The following is a 19,173-nucleotide window of genomic DNA, read 5'->3' as shown; positions in this document are numbered from 1 at the left end:
ATATCACTAAAAGCCTAAGCTCTTTACCGCAATCTAACCATACCTTTTCTGTCTTATTCTTAAAGCTATTTTTTAATCTCCAGTATAAGAATTTACATTAATCCTTATCAAATGTCACCATATTTGGTTCAGCCCAATATCTCAGCCTGTTGAAATCTTTTTGAATCCTAATTGTGTCATCTAATACATTAGCTAACCCTCCAGCCTTGTGTCACCTGCAAATTTGATGGAGATATCATTTATTTCTTTATCTAAATCATTGGTAAAAATGTATAAGCTTAGATAATAATTTGGAAGAGATAAGACTGACATCACAGAAACAAATAAGGTCAGAGCTGAAAGGAGCCTTAAAAATCAACTCTGCCAACCTCTTTGTTTTAGGTATGAGGAACCTCGGGCCCAAAGATTTTAACACAGAACAAGGTACAGATCCCTTACTCCACTGTAGACTCCCTTCCAAGATGAGCATCATCATCCTTAGATCCTAACTGACCTCTAGAATAATCACACAGAATCCTATAATCAGACTTGTAAAATACCAAGATGCCTTAAACATACAAAAGGTGGAAAGCAAAATTTTCATCAAAGTGAAAAAGGAAGGTCACTTCTTCACAATGATGCCCAAATGCTCTCAACTAAATATCCTGGATATTCACAAGCTACTTGAATCTTTCAAGTTTTAGTCCTAATCCAAAAGTTTAAAACAAAGACCACTTACCCAAGTATTTACTTAATAAACCTACTATAATTAGGTTATTAAACAAATCTGACTCAACAATACACCATTAGTAGTATTATTTCAATAAGAAGAATAAAAAACAATAAATGTTTAAATGACTGTAGGACAAGGCTTTGTGGGCATGTGTGTGTGTGTGTGTGTGTGTGTGTGTGTGTGTGTGTTGGACCTCTTTGGCAATCCTGTGAAGCTTATGGGGTCAATAAAATAAAATATATGCACAGGATTAAAGGAAAAAATATATTAAAATGCAGTTATTAAAATATTTAAAAACTAAGCTTATAGATTCTAGAGTGATACCTTGCTGTAGACAGAAAAAGCATCAGCCAGCACTTTTTTTAAAAATGCCACTGGAAATAAACTGGCAATAAAATAAATGAATTCAACATTCTTGTCTACTCTATCAACAAAAACTATTACTCATCAAGCTAGTTCAACATGGTAGCAATTACATTTTAAAGAATTATAATATATTGTATTCTAAGAAACTTGAAAAAATGTTCTTGCACATGGAACATAGAATAAAGTCCATAAATTATTTCAATGAGCAAAAGAGGCTTTATAATGCTTTGCTAATTCTGGCTAAGATGTATTTTGTCATAAGAATGTATGGGATGATGATCAATCAGTCAACCAGTAAACATTTATTAAGTGCTTACTTTGTGCCAAGAATTGTACTAAGCAACTGGGAAACAAAAACAATGATACCTTCTCTGACCTCAAGTTGCTGATGAGGATAATGAGGAAAAGAAAGAAAAGAGTAGGAAGAGGAAGATAACCAGAAAATTACCAAAAACACCCAGAACACAAATTCTGATAGAAAGGTAATGACTATGGCTTAATGGAATGAGATGTCTACCTTAATGTAAAGAAACCTAGGTTCAAAGCATGGCTCCCCTGTTACTATTGTATATTTACTATTTGGTAAGAAAGAAAATGTAAGCAGATATATACATTGTTTATGAAAACTGAAATATGAAGAAAAATACATTTAAGCAATAATATTACAAGTAAAAATCTACTTTATTGCCAAAATATTATTCCTTATCTATTCTGCTCTCTTAAGAAAAAATCTAGTTTGGGCTCAAATTCTCTCGTGACAGGAAATTTGTCAAGGTAAGTTCTCCAACCAACTCATGCTAAACGGAAAAAACTAACTATACCATTTGGCACAATTCCCAAATTCACTGGAACTGGTTGAAGGAACATGGAATTATCCAGATGCTCTTTAAAAATCTGTATAAGCTTAGATAATAATTTGGAAGAGCTTGTATCACAGAAAACAAATAACATCAGAGCTGAAAGGGGCCTTAAAAATCAACTCTGCCAACTTCTTTGTTTTAGGTATGAGGAATCTCGGGCCCAAAGATTTTAAATGACTTGTCCTGTTCATTAGCCACAGAAGGTAGCATGGCATAGTGGAGAAACATTAGACTGGTAAACAGAAGACCTACATTCAGACTCCATCTACTTACCAGCTTTATGACCTTGGATAAGTTATCTAATTTATCAAAGCCTCAGTTTCTTTTTCTACAAAATTAGAATAATAATACAACTCCCATTAGCTCAAGACGAGTATTGTTTTGGGGAAAGTGCTATTAATATAACTGGTACCAGAAAGCAAGTATCCTGACCCCCATCCCATGTTCCTTTTGATACAGTTGAAATAACATTGACTCTGGAGTTGGAGAATCTAGGTTCGTAGTCTGCTTCTGATGCTCAGTTTCTTCATCTTGGACAAAAACAATTAACCTTCCTGGGCCTAGTGTACTTATCTGTAAAATTATTATGGCCTGTGAGATTCCTTCTCATGCTAAATGTATAACTTTGTGACTCATGACCCTCAGCCATGCTGGTTGTTGATTCTGCCAATTTTTACAACTGCTTAGGAAGAAACTAAAGAAACTCATGTCTTATGGTTCTCATCTAAGTCACCTGGGCTTCCACTTTCTTCAGTTCTTGTCTAAAGTAACATCATAGTTATAACAAAAACAATGAATAAAACTTTCATTTTGGGGGAGGGGGAGGAGGCCAAAGGCCATAGAAAAGGGAGATTAGCTATAGAATTCCCAGAGAGAGCAGTTATCAAAATCAGATTACCTATCTGCTCTATTCTTTTTGGCAATTCCCTGTCAAAACCAATGGAAAATTATTTGCCTACCTTTGTGCATTTGCCTGTCGTCTACCCCCTTAAAAATGTGACAGAAGTTACTTTGACACAAAAGAGCATGTTTTTCCTCAAACTATCTTTCACTTAACTTTTGCAGCTAAAGAATAACAATGATTGCAAGACTTGGACAATAAACTAACTTGCCTAGTCATTCTGTTTTGTTTTGTTTTGTTTATTTTTCCTTTTTTTTTCACCCTTAAGGTTTTTTGTTGTTATTATTTTTTTAGAGAGGATGAGTGGCAACTTTTGAGCAACAGATTTTCTTTCATGCTACTATTCTTTATTCTATACTTCCTTTAAAATTTAGCAACACATTCCACAAGCATTTATTGTCAAATACATATACACGTATTTATATAGATATATAAGTAGAATGATTGATATATGTGTGTGTATATATCCTACTAAGTCACAGAAAGTAACATTCATATTGATGATTACCATTTTGTTCACCAAGAAGACAATCAGTTCTGAGAGCCGTTTGTGGTTTCTGGATCTGGAAGTTACTTGGGATTTAGTGACTTGTCCTTTTTGACTCCGTACTTGCCTGGAATTGGTTTTCCATTCTGCTACCTCTAAGGATTTGAAAATACAATGAGTAGAGTCCTCAAAGGATACAAGTATTTGTCAGTTATCTGAGTAGCCAAATAAAATTCTAACCTACCCTTTCTCATCCTACTTTTTTCTTATCCTCAAAGAAGCCAGATCTAACAAAATGAAAAGGATCTAAAAGTTGACACAGCCACAACTCAATGGTTATTGGTCAAATAGTCACCTCATGCTACAGCTTCAAATTAGTAAAGTAAATCCTAACAGGCTTAGGTCTTACAAAGTGCCTTTGAGAAAATACCTATGTCATTCATTACATGTATTTATCAGCATGATTTATTTACTAGGAAGAATACTGGGTAAAGAATAAGAACCCAAGATTCTGGTCCCAGCTTTACCACTAACTGTCTGAGTGATCTTGGAACAATTAACTTACCCTTTCTCCTCAGTCTCATCATCTAATAAATAAAGGAGCTAGAGTAGCCTAATTACTTCTAGTTCTTTAAGACAACTCTTTGGTTATAGGTCCAATAAATTATTTGTCTTCAACTTTCAAAGTCTAAAATTAAAGATGAATGGAAAGTGAGTCCATTTATAAAAATATCCAAAGGAATGTGAAGACAGAGATTTTCATGGATTTCCTAGTGGTTATAAACACTGTTCCTTAAGAATAAGGAAGCTCTATGTGGAAGCTACTTTAACTCCTTAAATGGCAAAAATAAAAGTTAATAGTAAATATTATCTTTAGTGAAATAAATGGCACTTTTCTGATTCCATTTAATTCAGCATAACAAATATATACAAAGCCTTCTGATAAGCACTGAAGATACAAAACCAAAAACCAACCAGCCCTTGCCCTTAAGGAATCTACAGTATGTTTAGGAGATATTATACAAGCAAATAAACACAAAGTATGTATAAAGTCATTTCAAGGGAGGGAAAAGTATTATGAACTGGGGTATAGCTAGGAGATAAGAAAAGGCTTTACATAAAAGGGAGTCCCTTGAGCTGCTCTCTGAAAGAAGCAAGGAATTCTATGAGACAGTGGTGAAAAGCAAGGACCCTCCAGACATGGAGGATCCACTTATGAGAAGTCATGGAAGCAGAAGATGGGATATCATGTACAGTGAAGACTGAGCAGGCCAGTTTGACTGGAATGGTAAGTGCCTGAGAAGCAGTAATATGAAATAAGACTGGAAAGGTAGGTGGGAGCCAGATTGTGAAAGGCTTTAAATGCCAAGCTGAGGCTTTTATATTTTCTCCAAGAGGCAATTGTTCAAGAAAAGTAATGTAGTTTCCAAAACTGCCTAACTCATTCTCATGGAATATTTGAACACTTAGGGAATCTAATTTATGAATGACAAAAACACACATTTCTGTGTAGGAGAGCTAAACTTTTTGAGCTAAAAATGGACAAATCAAAAGGCAAAACAGGAGATTCATGATGTAATATGAATGTATAGTCATATCAAATTCTTGTTTCTCTGGGCAAATAACTAAAGCTACTTAATTTTTTTTTAGATTTAAACAAGATTAAGCATACTTTCTAAAATATAACCATAGAACAACCCTTATCCTAATCAAACTAAAAAATAACTGATAAACCTGTAAAACCATTAACAGAATCTGACTCTCTATTCGCCAGGGTAATTTACTCAGACCATTTTTAATCCTTCCACTAAAGTACTAATCACATGAATTTGATATAGAATTTTCCCCAAGTTTACAATACCTAGTACCCAGAAGTTAAGCACTTCATCAAAAACTATATGCTAGCAATTTTAAGTTAATATTTAAAAGTCACTGACCCTCTCATTAAAACTTTTTTTTTAAATAGCCATTCTGAAATAAAGTTGCACACAAGGGAAGCCATTTAACACCTGGTATGCACTGATTATAACGACATTAGCTCCACGTATACTTGTTATTACTCAAAAAGAGAAAATTATTTCATCATTATGATTTTGGCCATGCTATAGGCATAGATAGCTTTGCTATGATCAGTCTTTATCTGATGGAACTATGATTACCAACATAAATGATATTTTCTCAAACTGGAATAAAAATGTTCTCTTGGTGTCAGTGTTAATGTCAATATAAATTATGCATTACAAAAGGCAGTATTCATTTACATTGCTCAAATTCAGTGGGAAATATTTCATCTAGGACCACCATTTTCCCATAGAGAGATAACTTGTCATATGGAAAATAAGTCCAATTTGTTTCCTTTTCTCCTTAAAACTGGAAAAATAATGCCAGTACTGTCTATGCCTTATGGTTTACAAAAGTGAGTCCAAATGTCAATATCTCCATCATATAAAGGATGAAGTAAAGGTCCAGAGATAGTGTGAGCTTACTCAAGGTCACACAGCTAGAGCCAAAACACAAATTCATTATTTCTAACTATAAAAACAGTGCTCTTTCTAGCAATACTATAAAGATACTAAGTCTGATATCAAGACTATATTAGTATGTACCAAAATATCAACTGTGAAGATGACTGTATAACCATAAAGAACAGGCAAAGTAGCGGGGGAAAGGATTAAAATGAGTTTTTCCAAAGTTTTCAATATTAACAAATCCCTGTTATGAGGTTTTATCCATGTTTATCATGTTTATATCTATCCCTACATACAAAGAAAAATTAAAATTAATGAAATAAAAATTAAATCAAGAAATCTAATTTTTCTTTTCAAAAAACTCCAGAATACTATGCCACCACAGAAATATATGAAAACAGTGTGATGAGACCCCTCACACATTCAAGGATCATGTAGAAAATGCAAACCCTCCTGGGGAGGAAAAATTATTTCATAAAAACAGCTGACATTGGTACAGCCCTTTAAAGTCTGCAAAGCACTTGACAAACATATTTTCCTTAGAACCACCCTGTGAGACTGCTCTTATGAGTTTGAGTCTCTCCATTTTAGAGGTGAGGAAACTAAGGATCAGAAAATTGAAGCATACAGCTGATAAAGATTCGAAATCAGGTCTCTCCAGACCATAGGTCCAGAATCCTTTGCACTGGATCATGCTATTCTTTTACTGTCATTCTAAGAAATCAAGAGATACCACTGAAATCAACGGACATTAAAGACTAGACTGCTCTTCTACTAGCCTTGAAGTCTGCTTTACTATATGCAAAAGAGGCTGTAACCACTCACTCTAGGTCCCATGGCAGGCTTTCCTGAAGAAGGCCCCTTATCTCTCATTTCAAAACTTATACTTAAACTATTTCCAAAGAAAATCATTTAGATATAGATATATGTATACACACACACACACACACACATATACATATGTGTGTATATATATACATATATTTTTTTAATTGTAAATGGCCGCTTACGACCCTAATGTCAACCTAACAATAAACTGCTAAAGCCACAGATCTGGTGCACAACTCTCAATGCATCATTTACTGTACTAAATTTCAAAGAACATTCTGAAATGCTGAAATAAATCAATGCTTAAATGCAATTCCTAGTCAGCTCATGCAATATAGGTTAAATACTACCATATGGTAAAGACAGACACATGTTGCCCTTTTCTGAAGCAAAGAACATAAATTGTGCAAATTTCTATTCTTTTCACATGACAAGAATTGAGGATTAATTTTTTTTAAAGAAAAATATAGAGTTTTCTTAATAGGTACAGTGGGGGGGGAGTAAATCTGCAAACTTAAAGAAAAAATCACAATGTTAAACAAAGAACCTCAATTTTCACTAGTTTCTCTTTAAATATTTCTTGAAAACCAACACCACATGCTAGTCTATGCTCACCATTTTTTTTTTTTAATTGAGCAAGAAAATAACAGGATAGCTGTATCCAGGAGGATGATTTGACATCAGCTATTCCCTGTGGTACAAGAAACTGTGGCACATCAACTCTACATTCCTCTTTTACCTGCTTTTGAAGGGGGAAAACCCCAGGTTACATTTACTCTGAAAATAACAAAATACATTAAGAGCTCATCCTATTTTCAACATGTAATCTGATCAGGAACTGTCTGAAACACAGGAGCATTAGGTTTTCTTCCTATCCTTTGAAGTAATTCCTAGGAACATAAGATTTCATTATATTCCTGAGGGGGAGAGACAGAGACAGAGACAGAGAGGAAAAATGGCAATCTACCAGAATGAACCTGTGTGAGATCCAGTGCATCAGAAATGAATTCAGTTGATTTAAAAATGATTCCTTTTGAGCCATTACTCCTGTGTGCCGAGTATTTGTTTTCATCATCAGAGTATATACCAAACATGTCTGATTTCTAAAAATAGTTGCAAATTGTAATTACACATGCTTTGTAGCTTCCATTTCACTTTGAAATGAAGATTAAAAGCCAGATCTTTTTTAGAAAACTGCCTTAAAAAAAACATTGGGAACCACAAAATTATACTTCTTTACTATTTGGAGTGGGCTGCTGGAAATCATTTCATTCTAAACCTAAATATGACAGCCATGGCTTTGGAAAGAAAAACTTTCTTTCTGTTCAAATTCCATATAGCCAGATGTAATGAGTGAGAAATGGAAGAAATGGATAGGCTGAATAACTAATTTATGCCAATTTCTCTTAAATATATTTGATTGCTGATATGCCGTGACCAAGACTATAAACTTAAAGTAGAAGTTAAACAATGTTGTTCTTATAATCATAGGAAATAAAATGTGAACTTCGTGAACCCAATGTTAAATACACAACTTTCTCTTGATAGCAATTTAATTCCGTCCAATAAGTGATCATTTTAAATTAAAAGTTATTAAAGTACTTTTGAAATAGTTGTCTGTAAGTAAAAGCTTCTGTTCAGTCAACCCAAAAGGTTTTAAACATTTTTAATTAATTCAAAACCAAATGGAAAAAAAAAAGGTAATTTGTGAGTTTGCCAATATTCCTGAAAAACTAAGAGCATTCATAATTCTGTCCTTCATAAAAAGCATACTCGACCCTTCTAAGTCTCTCCATTGCCTCCTTCTTTTAGGAGGGGGATGGGGATAATGTTAACTGACTCAGGGCAGAGGTCCCTCGTCTATCAAAGTCAACGTGCCTTCAAGAGCTGTCCCACCTCCCCACCACCACCACCTCCACTTGCCCCGGTGCCCAGTAAGAATTGAGACCAGCAGTGGGATTAAGGAACACTCTCGCCCCAGTGGCCCCTGGCTAAATTCGAGGCACTTAATATACTACAGGGACTACACTCATTGCTACATAGGTCAAAGGGTTGGGGATAAGAGAGCACTAGGAAGCAAGAGGAGGAGAAGGGAGTGAAATGGCCACACTCTTCCAAAAGCCATGCCACTTGTTAGGTCACTGCAATGAAGCAATGAACAACAGCTGAACCACAGAAGATTGCTGCTACATAAAACAAACAAACAAACCACACCAGAAAACAAACAATATGGCCAAACTGAATGAGTTTGAATGCTAGGATTATAGTTTGAAACCTGCCTCTAAGATCTATACTCAATCTAATCAGACTTTAGAGTGCCAACTTGAAAATTAATAAAACAATCAATATAACAAAATTAAGGTCTTTAATCAGGGCAAAGGAGTTATAACTCATGATACCGCCATAGCAAGTGCTAGTACTTCCCAAAGATGGGAACCTGGGACAGGGTTTATATGGGGTACTAGAACAGATAAGAGTCAAGATTTCTTTTGCATAACAAGCTGAAAGTGAACAGATTACCTTTTGGGAGGGTTAAGTATTGAATAGTTTCATAAGGTAAGTTCTTTTACATAACAAGCAAATGTACATAAGCAAAGCTAGAGACTCTGAGGAGGGGAGAGTTTTGGGAGATCTACAAAATAATCAGAAGCTAGAATTGACAAAGTCTGGTCAGCCCCAGGCAATTTATTGGCCTGGGAAAGAAACTAGATGATGTCAGTCAGTTTTCAGTCAATTGTGTTTGTCAAGAGCAAATTCAGGTCTGAGAATGAAGGAACAGCTACAGTTGTCCTTTCACAAAGGAATGCAAGTTCAATTTGACACAAAGTGTGCAATCTAAAAAGAAGTGCTTTATCAGTTTTAACTGTGAGCAGTGGAGCACTCCCAACACCAAAAGACACAAAGAAGAGAATTAACACTTTATTCAGGTGCTGAAACAAATAGGACATATGACTAGATAATCAAGAAGCTGGAGACAAGCTCTCTGCTCAAAACAGTTATGCAAAGGCTATAAAAGCACTACAATGTAATACTGGACTAATGAAAATCATTGCAGCACACATGAAACTCCTGAAGTGTGATAAGGACATTGATCTACTCACAGAGTAAACTCAAGATGAATGCTAATTATTCTTTTTTTTTCTTGGGGACAACTGTTAGAACTTTTTTTTGTTGTTGTTTGCAAGATAGGAATGGAAAAGTAGGGTGTTTTTAGAACTAATTAACTGAGTCATTTCAGCTTTATCCAAGAACTGAAATGTATAAACATTTACAGCATGTAAAATGTCTGCTTTGAAAAAGGAATGTTCCTTCTAAGTTCAAATATTTATATTTCGGATATCTAATCAAAAAAATTTGACGTTCTGCTTTTTTCTGAGATCCAGTCGTTAATTATATAATGGGGGTGGGGGTGGAGCACAGAATGCTACCACTTAAAATGTCTGAATTATCATTTTTTTAGTATGGCATTCAACAAGTCACTGTATCTTCACCCATCTAAGTCTCATGTACTTATCTGTAAAATTAAGTGGTTGCACTAAATATCTCTAGTTCCCTTATTTTAATCTCAAAGTCTATGACTAAAACAGCAGTTTTATTTTCTATATATTTAAAAATAATTCTTCATTCACTGAGAATCCTGTTACAGGAAGATTAAAACATTATTTTCCATTAGGTAAGTAACATCCCTCTTTATCCTGCATTAAGAAATAAACTTCTAAAAACCATCCTACTCTATGGTCTTAACAAATTTGAGCAGGTACATTCATTATACACATAAAGTGTACAAGTTCAGACAAGCCCCTTCCTGTTGAACATAATCAGCTTATATTTTAGTTTCCTATTTCTATGGAGTGAAAGTATAATGTAGTTAGAAACCTTAAACACAATTTCCAGTCAGTTTTCAGCCACTCCCATAAACTATTTTTAAAAGATGATTCCTCTATAGAAACCCCAAAATACTACTAAAATAAGTAAAAGTCACAGAAACCTATCAAAATTTAGCTGATTATTAAAGCCTACCCCTGATGAATAGAACTCATATTTCATAGCATTTTAAACTTTGCAAAGCATTTTATATAGCTATCTCCTTGGATTCTCATAATAGCTCCGCAAAGTAAGGAGTCCAAATATTTTTATCTATATTTTACAAATCAGGAAATAAACTCAGTGACTTGCACACATTGTCATTCAGCTAGTGTCAAACTTAGGGTTCTAAGCTATGTCTCAGAGGACTTGAAGTTCAAACTGTTTCCACTACTCTACATTGCCTTTACTATACTAAATTTCCATGTTAGAAATGTCCATTAGAACATCAACTGATGCTACATTTGGTAGTATCATTACGTAGATGAACTACTTCAAAGATGGAAGTACTTCAAAAATTTCTCATTTTTCACAGAATTGTTTCTGAAGTCATTTCTAAATATCACATATTTCAATTGATGTCCTCTCAAAGTATCTTCATCTAAACTCAAATTAAATCTAAAAAAAAAAGTAAATCTGAAGTTTCAAAAAAAAAAGGAAAGGAAAAGGAAAACATTTAGAATAATGACAGCCATTTTCATCTCTTCACCAAAACAATGTAGTTTCAAGGACAATACTCTAAAAATTCATTATGGAAAAAAAAAATCAAAAGCAGAATCATAGATTTAGAGTTGGAAGGGACTGTAAGAGATTATCTTGTTCAACTGCTGCATTTTACAGATTGAGGAAACTGAGACCAAAAAAGGTGAGGTGACTTGACCAATGGTACACCATTTCTAAGTGGCAGAGCTAGAATTCCTATGCTCTCAAAGATAACATTCTTTCCACTACTTCTTCCTAAAGTTAAAAACTGACCTTGTTCAAAGTGACTGAAAAACTTTATGAATCTCTGAATTAAATTTATTAGCCAGCCAGTCAGGAATTAAGACCACTTCAAATAATATTCAAGATTAACACTTTGTAGATAAACTATTTCTCATTCATTAGTAATGATTAAGTCAGTTACATTTGCAAGATTTAAATTCTTGATCCACAAATTTCAGTAATGTTAAGGTCATACCTAGGTATAAAATATTTTTAAATGAAAAAAAATTCTTAAGTAAAGCTAGTTTTTTAGTATGGATACAATACATACCTACCATGCCACCTTCATTGTTTGTGAAAGGCATTTCACTCAATTAGCCTTATATACAATATATTTGTCTTAATACTGATTAGTTTCTAGAACATTCATGTGATTTGAATGTTTCCTTCGCAAAGTTATCATTTTTAGAATTTACCCAATTTTCTAGACAGGTTTTACATTAGCAAGTTTGAAGGGGAAAGAGTTCTATCAAGAAATAGACTTTTTTCCCTACATCTGTGGAAAAAATACTCCAAAATGAAATGGTCTGGCTAAATATAGAGAAGACTACAGACGCAGCAAGTTAAACAAACATGAATACTGGTCGTTTTTTTCTAGAGATCATTCAAGATGGCCATGGTGGTTACTCTTGTGAAACTAAAGATGTCTCCTTAAGTAACCAAACTCCAATACTGATTACACCACAGGTAAAATTACTGAGCAACTTCATTTTTTAGGAGGGGTAGGGGTCCTGAGATTCATTCCCAAGACACAACATGTGATACATTTTAAATTATATCTTGTATGTATAAATATAAACAAAAAGGCCATTTTTGACACCACAACTAAAGAATATGAGAAAACTAAGTAGCATTAAGCAAATGGAGCAGCATATGAGGTAACTGATTTGATATTATCTCAGCCAATAACTAATACTCAAATTTCTGGGTCAAAACATTTCTACCATATTATCTGCCTAGTTTTATCTTGGCAACTTCAGGGAAGTAAAACATACAGGCAGCTCTCATCCTAGACAACGTTCTAATAGCATTAGGAGATCCATAGCCATATGGAGGCACCAAGATTTCTTTTAAATCTTTTCCCAGGAGTAAAGACTTCCTAACATATCCAGGGGAATCCTTCATATGCATATATGTATAGCATATATCTATAAATACACATGCATATGTGTATATATCCACATATGTATATGGGCTGTTTTGGTTTGAATTAAGAACCACAATCTTTAATGAAGTTCATTTTGTGGTTCTCAGGTTAAACAGAACAAAAAAGTATAATTCTGTTTTGTATAATTCTCAGCATTTAAGTGGTTAAATCAGTACAGTGAGTACATGAAAAGCGGCTTCCAACTCCCATTCTTCTGTCCTTTGTTATGCACTGAGTACTGTTTTAATGCTTTATTCCACGCCCAGAAATACATCTGGGTTTCTAGAAACAGTTTCAGATATTATACACTTTAGGAAGCTTTATCAGCGAGTGACCAGTTCTCTAGCTCAACACAAAAACAAACAAAAACCTACCTTATGGTCTCCAAGCCATAAAGTGTCAAGAAATTAACTCTAGCCCCACACTACCACCAAATTCCTTGCCGTGGTCCTCCCCCCCCCCTTTTTGGTCCCAGTACCCAAATCAGGTTTTAATACTTATTTAATTATTCTCCAGTGCCACGCCTTTTATGCCACCCCTCTCAGCAATAACAAAGTGAAGTTTAAAATAGAAAGCAATTACCTGACCAAACCACTATGCTTCAGTACCAAGAACCCAACATAATCCAAGAAGGCAAGGGTTTAAAATCTCCCCACTTCGGTCCTGTAAACCTTCCTCCATGAACCATCCTTCACTTTCTACAACGCTACGAGAGGACTTTCTTCTTCTCCTTGGGTTTCTCTCTCCCTCCAACCCCTGCTTTCCTGCTTCTTCCCGCCCCCACCTTTCTCTTTCCCTCCTCCCTCCCTCCCCCTTTCTTTCTCTCTCTCACTCTTTCTTTCTCTTTCCAGCCGTTTTGACAGATCCCTGCCTTTGTTAAGGTTAGAAGTTGAGCTGTGTCGGTTTCCTCTGCTCTTTCACTTCTTGTATTACAGTACAAGGCTGCGTGACGTCCTCGCTACATTATGGGGCGGGGGGGGGGGGGGTGAGTGAGGGCGGACAACTGAGTGTAAGTGCTCAGCCAAATCCCTCCTCTTTCTCCTACTCCTCCCTTTTCCCGCCTCCTTTCTTGTGCCCTCCCTCTGACTAAAAAGCACAGCAACAAGCTGCCGCCGCTGCCCTGAGGCCAGTCAGGTAAAAACCCTTCTCTTAGCCTTCTCCCTCACATCCATCTCTTTTCCCATCACCAGTAACTCACCATCACCACCACCACCACATGTATATCACAAGCACATCAGTTCTCCCGCATAAGCTCCAGAGATGTAGAAATAGAAATGAGAGAATCTAATAATACCTACCCATTACTACCCATTTCCCATCATAGAGAGTGAGCTTCTCTGATACACAGGAATCCAGTCAGGAAAGGAAAAATGGATTGGGTAAGGAAGATAGGGAGGAGGAAATCCAGGAGGGAGCTCCGGCAGAGGTCTAGTCTAGTCTTTTGAAGATGGCTTGAGTGGGAGTCGAAGTGGTTACACACCTAGGAGTATTCCTTCACTTCATTTTCTAATTAAGTTATGTGTGCTGCTAAGGGGGGGGGGGGGGAGAAGAGAGAGAAGTTAAGTATATGGCTGCCAAATCCAGTTAATGAAAACCCCTTCGATAGTTAACTCATTTAGTCCAACAGCAGGGCACACAATAAAGTATGTGGCACAAAGCCAAAGGCAGAGGGATACTTCTCTGGACAGACTCAGATCCCTGTGGGTCAGGAAGGCCATGCTCCTTGTTAATCTGCAGCTAATGTGGAATGATCCTGTACTTTCTGGTATTTAGTCCTTTAATTAATCTACAGTATCATTTATACATAGAGGCATAAACACACAGACATATGAATATAATACAATGGAACCTCAGAGACAAGTGTCAATCCAGTCTTAGAAAAAAAACCTGCAACTGCATTCTTCAATCAACACTTCCAAACAGCATATCTTATATACTCAATAACAAAAAAAATCAATTACAATATCAATATTTGAAGTGAAGTTGGGTGTTGGATTAAACTAGCACAAAATGTGGCATGGTTCATGGCAGGCATTCCTTCAGTGAATGTGCCTATTGTGTTGGGCAGAAATGACCATTATTCATAGCATTCATAGGTCTAATGGTCAGCAGCACTTTCTTTTTACCCACCAATGAGCTTTTTAAGTTCAAGAATCTGCAAAATTGATTTGGGAGGTGGGGCAAGGAAGTGTGTAACTATGATTTTTTTTTTCTCACCATCTTAAACAATTATTTTTATGCACTTTTTTTTGTCATAAGCTACTGAGGTTGGTGGCACTCCACAATCTTAAACCCCTTAAAACAAACAAAATAAATAACATGGAAAGGAAAATGGTTGCTACACTACAATGTCTATTCTGATTTTTCTCAAATAAGACCACAGGACCGCTGTGAAACATAATAAGATCATTTATATTTTCTCCCACTTTAACAGGTTTCAGCTTGAATCTGAAAGCAGAGCATATGCCTACATGTTTAATTATTACATGTTTGAATAGCTGGAGTGTTATCTTACAGGGTGTTTTGGATATCTACATGCAGTTATATAGATTAAAGTACAACAATATCTACACACAGATTCATGAACAAATCTGTGTAAATACAGAATCCTGGCTGATTAGCACCGGGCTAGGAGGATTTAACAGTGTTCACACTCACACACTCACACACACACACGTACAATTACCTCAGAGCTTGAGAAAGAGGCTCCGGATTGGACGTCTTAGCTGTCACTCACAACGAGGGGGCAGTCAGATGTAAATCAGAGATACTTTGCATCGGCGTCTTTGCCACTTTTTTTTTTTCATTAAATGATAAAACAACAGTAGACCTCAGAAACTTAGGCATCTGCACGGAAAGAGTGTGCCTCCCTTACCAAGTAGGGTGTCAGTCAATAATCTTTCCCTTCACAGGGGAGGAAATGGAGACTATTTAGCAAAAACTAATGCGGGGGGGGTGCGTAGAGACTAGGGAGACCAGAGAGAAGGGGGAATAGATGGAGGGGTGAATAGCTGGGTCTCTACCCAAAAGGGAGACTTTGACCTTTCATTGATTTCCGAATTAAATATTTTTGTCACAGGTCAGATTATAACACACGCCTGTCTCTAATTTATGAACTCATTAGTCTAATTTCATTATTTAATCATGCGCCAGCAATCGTGTTTCCTTAAGAAAGAACTGACCTATTTTTGGCTGGAGATAAACGATCATGTTAACAGATGTTAATCTTGTAATCTGTTTTTCCTGTAAGCACTTTACATACCCGCGTTTCAGACATTAAAAATAAAATCTTTTCCAAAAGAGTTGACGTCACATTTAGGCTCCTTAAAAAAGCACTCCCCCAATTTTTCCCCCTGCAATGATTTCAAAGACATTAAATCTTTTTCACTTTATAAATGATGATTTGTTCTGCCTCAACTCCCACAGGCTTTTATTTGCATTTCAAATTCCACAGGTTACACCAGTCGCCTTTTCAGAAAATGTAAACCAACAATAAACCAGCAAATGGGTTTTTGTGCATCTGGATTAAATAAAGCGCAGAATGAATATGTTTAGAAAGAGGTCCAAGGAAGTTGATCTTTGAACATTTATAGTCCAAGTGACTCTTTATCAATATACGCAATGAAATGAGTAATATATATATATATACATACATACATACATACATACATACATACATACATACATACATACATACATACATACATACAATGCACATTCCCCAGAAGATCCTAGTCTACTGCTGGGAGCTTATTAACGCTCATAATAAATGGTGCTGACTACAGACCCACACTTTTCAGTTAAAATACTGGGTCTCTATGGTCCTTAATTGCAGAGGTTAGCTGGTTTTTCAGAAAACAACGGCTGATTGTCATTCCACCATTACAAACCTCTCATTTTATATACCCCCACTAGGCTAGCTTTTTACAAAGTTACCCATACAAAGTTTCTTAAAACTTGAAAAAGTGATTTAATCCAAATGAAGATCGCAACTATTTAGTATGCTAATTCTCACTTGAAATGAAAAATGAGGTATTTTTTCCAAAATGTACCCAGCCCCACACACACATTATCTAACATTGTATTTTTTTATTTTACATATTATCTATATACAGTATCTATATTAGGAAAAATAACAGCTCCCATCCCCACCCCCAAACAGGCTATTTTCATCTTCTAGTAGTAATTGCTACCCAGACATTGTCCTTCAAGCCCTTTTCAGCATTTCAGAGTCATTACATGAATAATTGTCTCTCCCCACTCCTGACTCACCCCCCCGCCCCGCGCCAGTTTACCCCAACTTCCCTTTAATAAGCTGTACACTACTTTAATGTCTGCTTCAGTTCTGTGCTCTCAGCTGATGGGATTGTAACTAGGGAAAAAAGGGGTAAAAAAAAAAAAAAGAAAAAAGAAAAAGAAACCAAGACCCGCACCCACACCCACAAACACATTCACAGGACATCAGGCGATTCATGCACACACTGAATCAATACTATCAGCAAAGCCCTTAATAATTTAAGTGGTTACTCCAGTCTCGGAGCCCCATTACCCACCTTCATTAGCCCGAGCATTTTACTTTAAAGTCAGGCAATTTGCTCTTTGTTTCTTAATGGATGAATGTTGCATCCAAGCTTTTTCCCCCCTTCTTCCCCTGTCGCCTTTGACGAAGTATACAAAGCGAAAGGCTTCTTCAAGCTCTGAGTCCCGTTCCCCCCCCCCGCCCCCCTCCACTGCGGTAAAAAAAAAAAAATCTCCTTTTCACCAAACAACCCAAAGTTCCATTTTTAAATCCTCGAATTACTCAGCAGATTAACTATTAATTGGAAAAGCGAAGTTTCCCTCCCCACCTCCCACGTCCCCCCCCCCAATCTCCGCCCCCCCCCCTCGGGCGTATCACACCAGGATCCCCATTACCTTGAGTACCCCCCACGACCCCTACTTATCCTCCTCCACCTCTTCCTTCTCCCCAAAGAAGAGTAGTGCTGAGATCTCTCCGGGCCCCTTACCTTGCTGAGTTAAGGTAATGTTATTTTTGGAAGGACGCAGACAAACAGAAGAATCTGAAGGTGAAACCATGCGCTGAATGCAAGAAGGAAAGGACTGCACATGATTGACTGCGCCAGCTCCACTCGGGCCGAGGGGGGACGCCGAGTGAGCCAGTCGCTCGAAGTCCCGGCCAAGGGGCCCCTCCCCACCGAATCTCCCCTCGCCCAGTGGCCGGGAGGCACTGCAGTGGTCCCCAAGAGAAGGTGTGAGAGAAGACTTCTCCAATCCAAGGCGTTTTCTGGAACCTTTCCCACACGTATAGGTCGGTGTCTTCCCCCAGTATGAGAAATGGTCTGTCCTATATTAAATGCACACACTATCTACTATTGTCTCATCAGCACAAAGTTCTGCTACAATGCGGGGAAAGTCTAGATGCTCTAAATGACTCATAAACAAATAATTGTTTCACTAATAGCATCGAATCATTATCCGATCATGTATTTGTCCTACCTTCTTTCAGATGACAAGCTCTGCCTTACTTCGGGATTTCAATTGCTGGATGCACTAGACAGACACATGTAGAGACACACATATACACGTATGTGCCTACACAGGTCGGTTATACATTTGTGGAGAATTTGGGCACTTGGGGACTGATACATTCTCTAGAGCTCAGAAATGTTTGCTTAAATATGGATATAGTTTCAAGCTGTCCCAGATGCATGTATATTAGATATGGTTTGGTGCGTTTGGTGTGTGGGTTGTTTTTTTTAACTCCCTGGTAAAATATTTATAGATTTATTCAAATGCACAGTAACAACACATTAAAGTCCTCAATCAAGATCAAAGAGTTCGCCAGTTACACTGGACTATTTGAAAGACCTCTAAACGGTATTTATGCCATCTGGCTTTTAAAATTGTAGTGTGTTGTGGGGTTTTGTTTTTTGTTTTTGTTTTTAACTTTCATCCTTCAAAAGTTCAAATCTTATTTTTCTGTTTTCAAAACCCAATTTACCCAGACTACATCTAGCCAGAAGCAGAGAAGTTTATATCGCACCATACATTATAATTTAACCCCATGAGCTTTGGTGCTATCAAGGATGTGGAAGGAGTCTTTCCCACTCCCCCCCTCCCCCCCGCCCCAGCCCCGTCTGTCTCTGTATCTCTCAACTCGCCCCCTCCCCCTCCCCTCAAGTGAAATGAGTATATTTTGGAAAGGGTAATATTACATTCTCCCTCCAGATCTTTTTCCCTATGATACTTCCGGAACCCAAAAAGTCACTGCCCAATAGAACCCTGAGTAGTTCTTGCTGGACAAGCAGCCCTCCAGTTTAAACGGTTACCTAGCGATGTGGTATTTCTACGCATAACATACAAGCACGGCTGGAATGCCCTCCAACTTCTGGCACTTGCAACGGGAAGTACTACAGTCAAACTCCAAAGAAAGGTCCTCTTGCCTGTAGAAGCAATACTCTCGAAGATCAGGGGAAGTGTGTCAGAAGGGGAGCTGAAGGTGGGGAGTGAGGTAAAGATTAGTTGAAAAGAGAAAAAAGGGAGGGGGGGAAAGGGG

General features: G+C 36.8%; 1 protein-coding gene across 4 annotated transcripts in view; it reads right to left on the bottom strand.

The window, feature by feature from the left end:
* Positions 1 to 17,750, bottom strand: part of ZNF516 (zinc finger protein 516) — a 150,952-nt gene extending 133,202 nt beyond the window's left edge. For 2 of the 4 annotated variants that reach the window (XM_043976690.1, XM_043976694.1), the window contains exon 1: positions 17,624 to 17,750. The gene's annotated coding sequence lies outside the window, so the exon portion shown is untranslated. Of the gene's footprint in view, positions 1 to 3,347; positions 3,482 to 13,199; positions 13,359 to 17,623 lie in introns of those variants that run through there. The other 2 variants (XM_043976692.1, XM_043976693.1) reach the window with 2 other exon arrangements.
* Between the last annotated feature and the right edge of the window lie 1,423 nt (positions 17,751 to 19,173).

The sequence above is a fragment of the Dromiciops gliroides genome, chromosome 1 (assembly GCF_019393635.1).
Source record: "Dromiciops gliroides isolate mDroGli1 chromosome 1, mDroGli1.pri, whole genome shotgun sequence".
In the NCBI taxonomy this organism is placed as follows: Eukaryota; Metazoa; Chordata; class Mammalia; order Microbiotheria; family Microbiotheriidae; genus Dromiciops; species Dromiciops gliroides.
The sequence above is the reverse complement of the archived record's forward strand: the minus strand, read 5'-3'. Positions and strand labels throughout refer to the sequence as shown.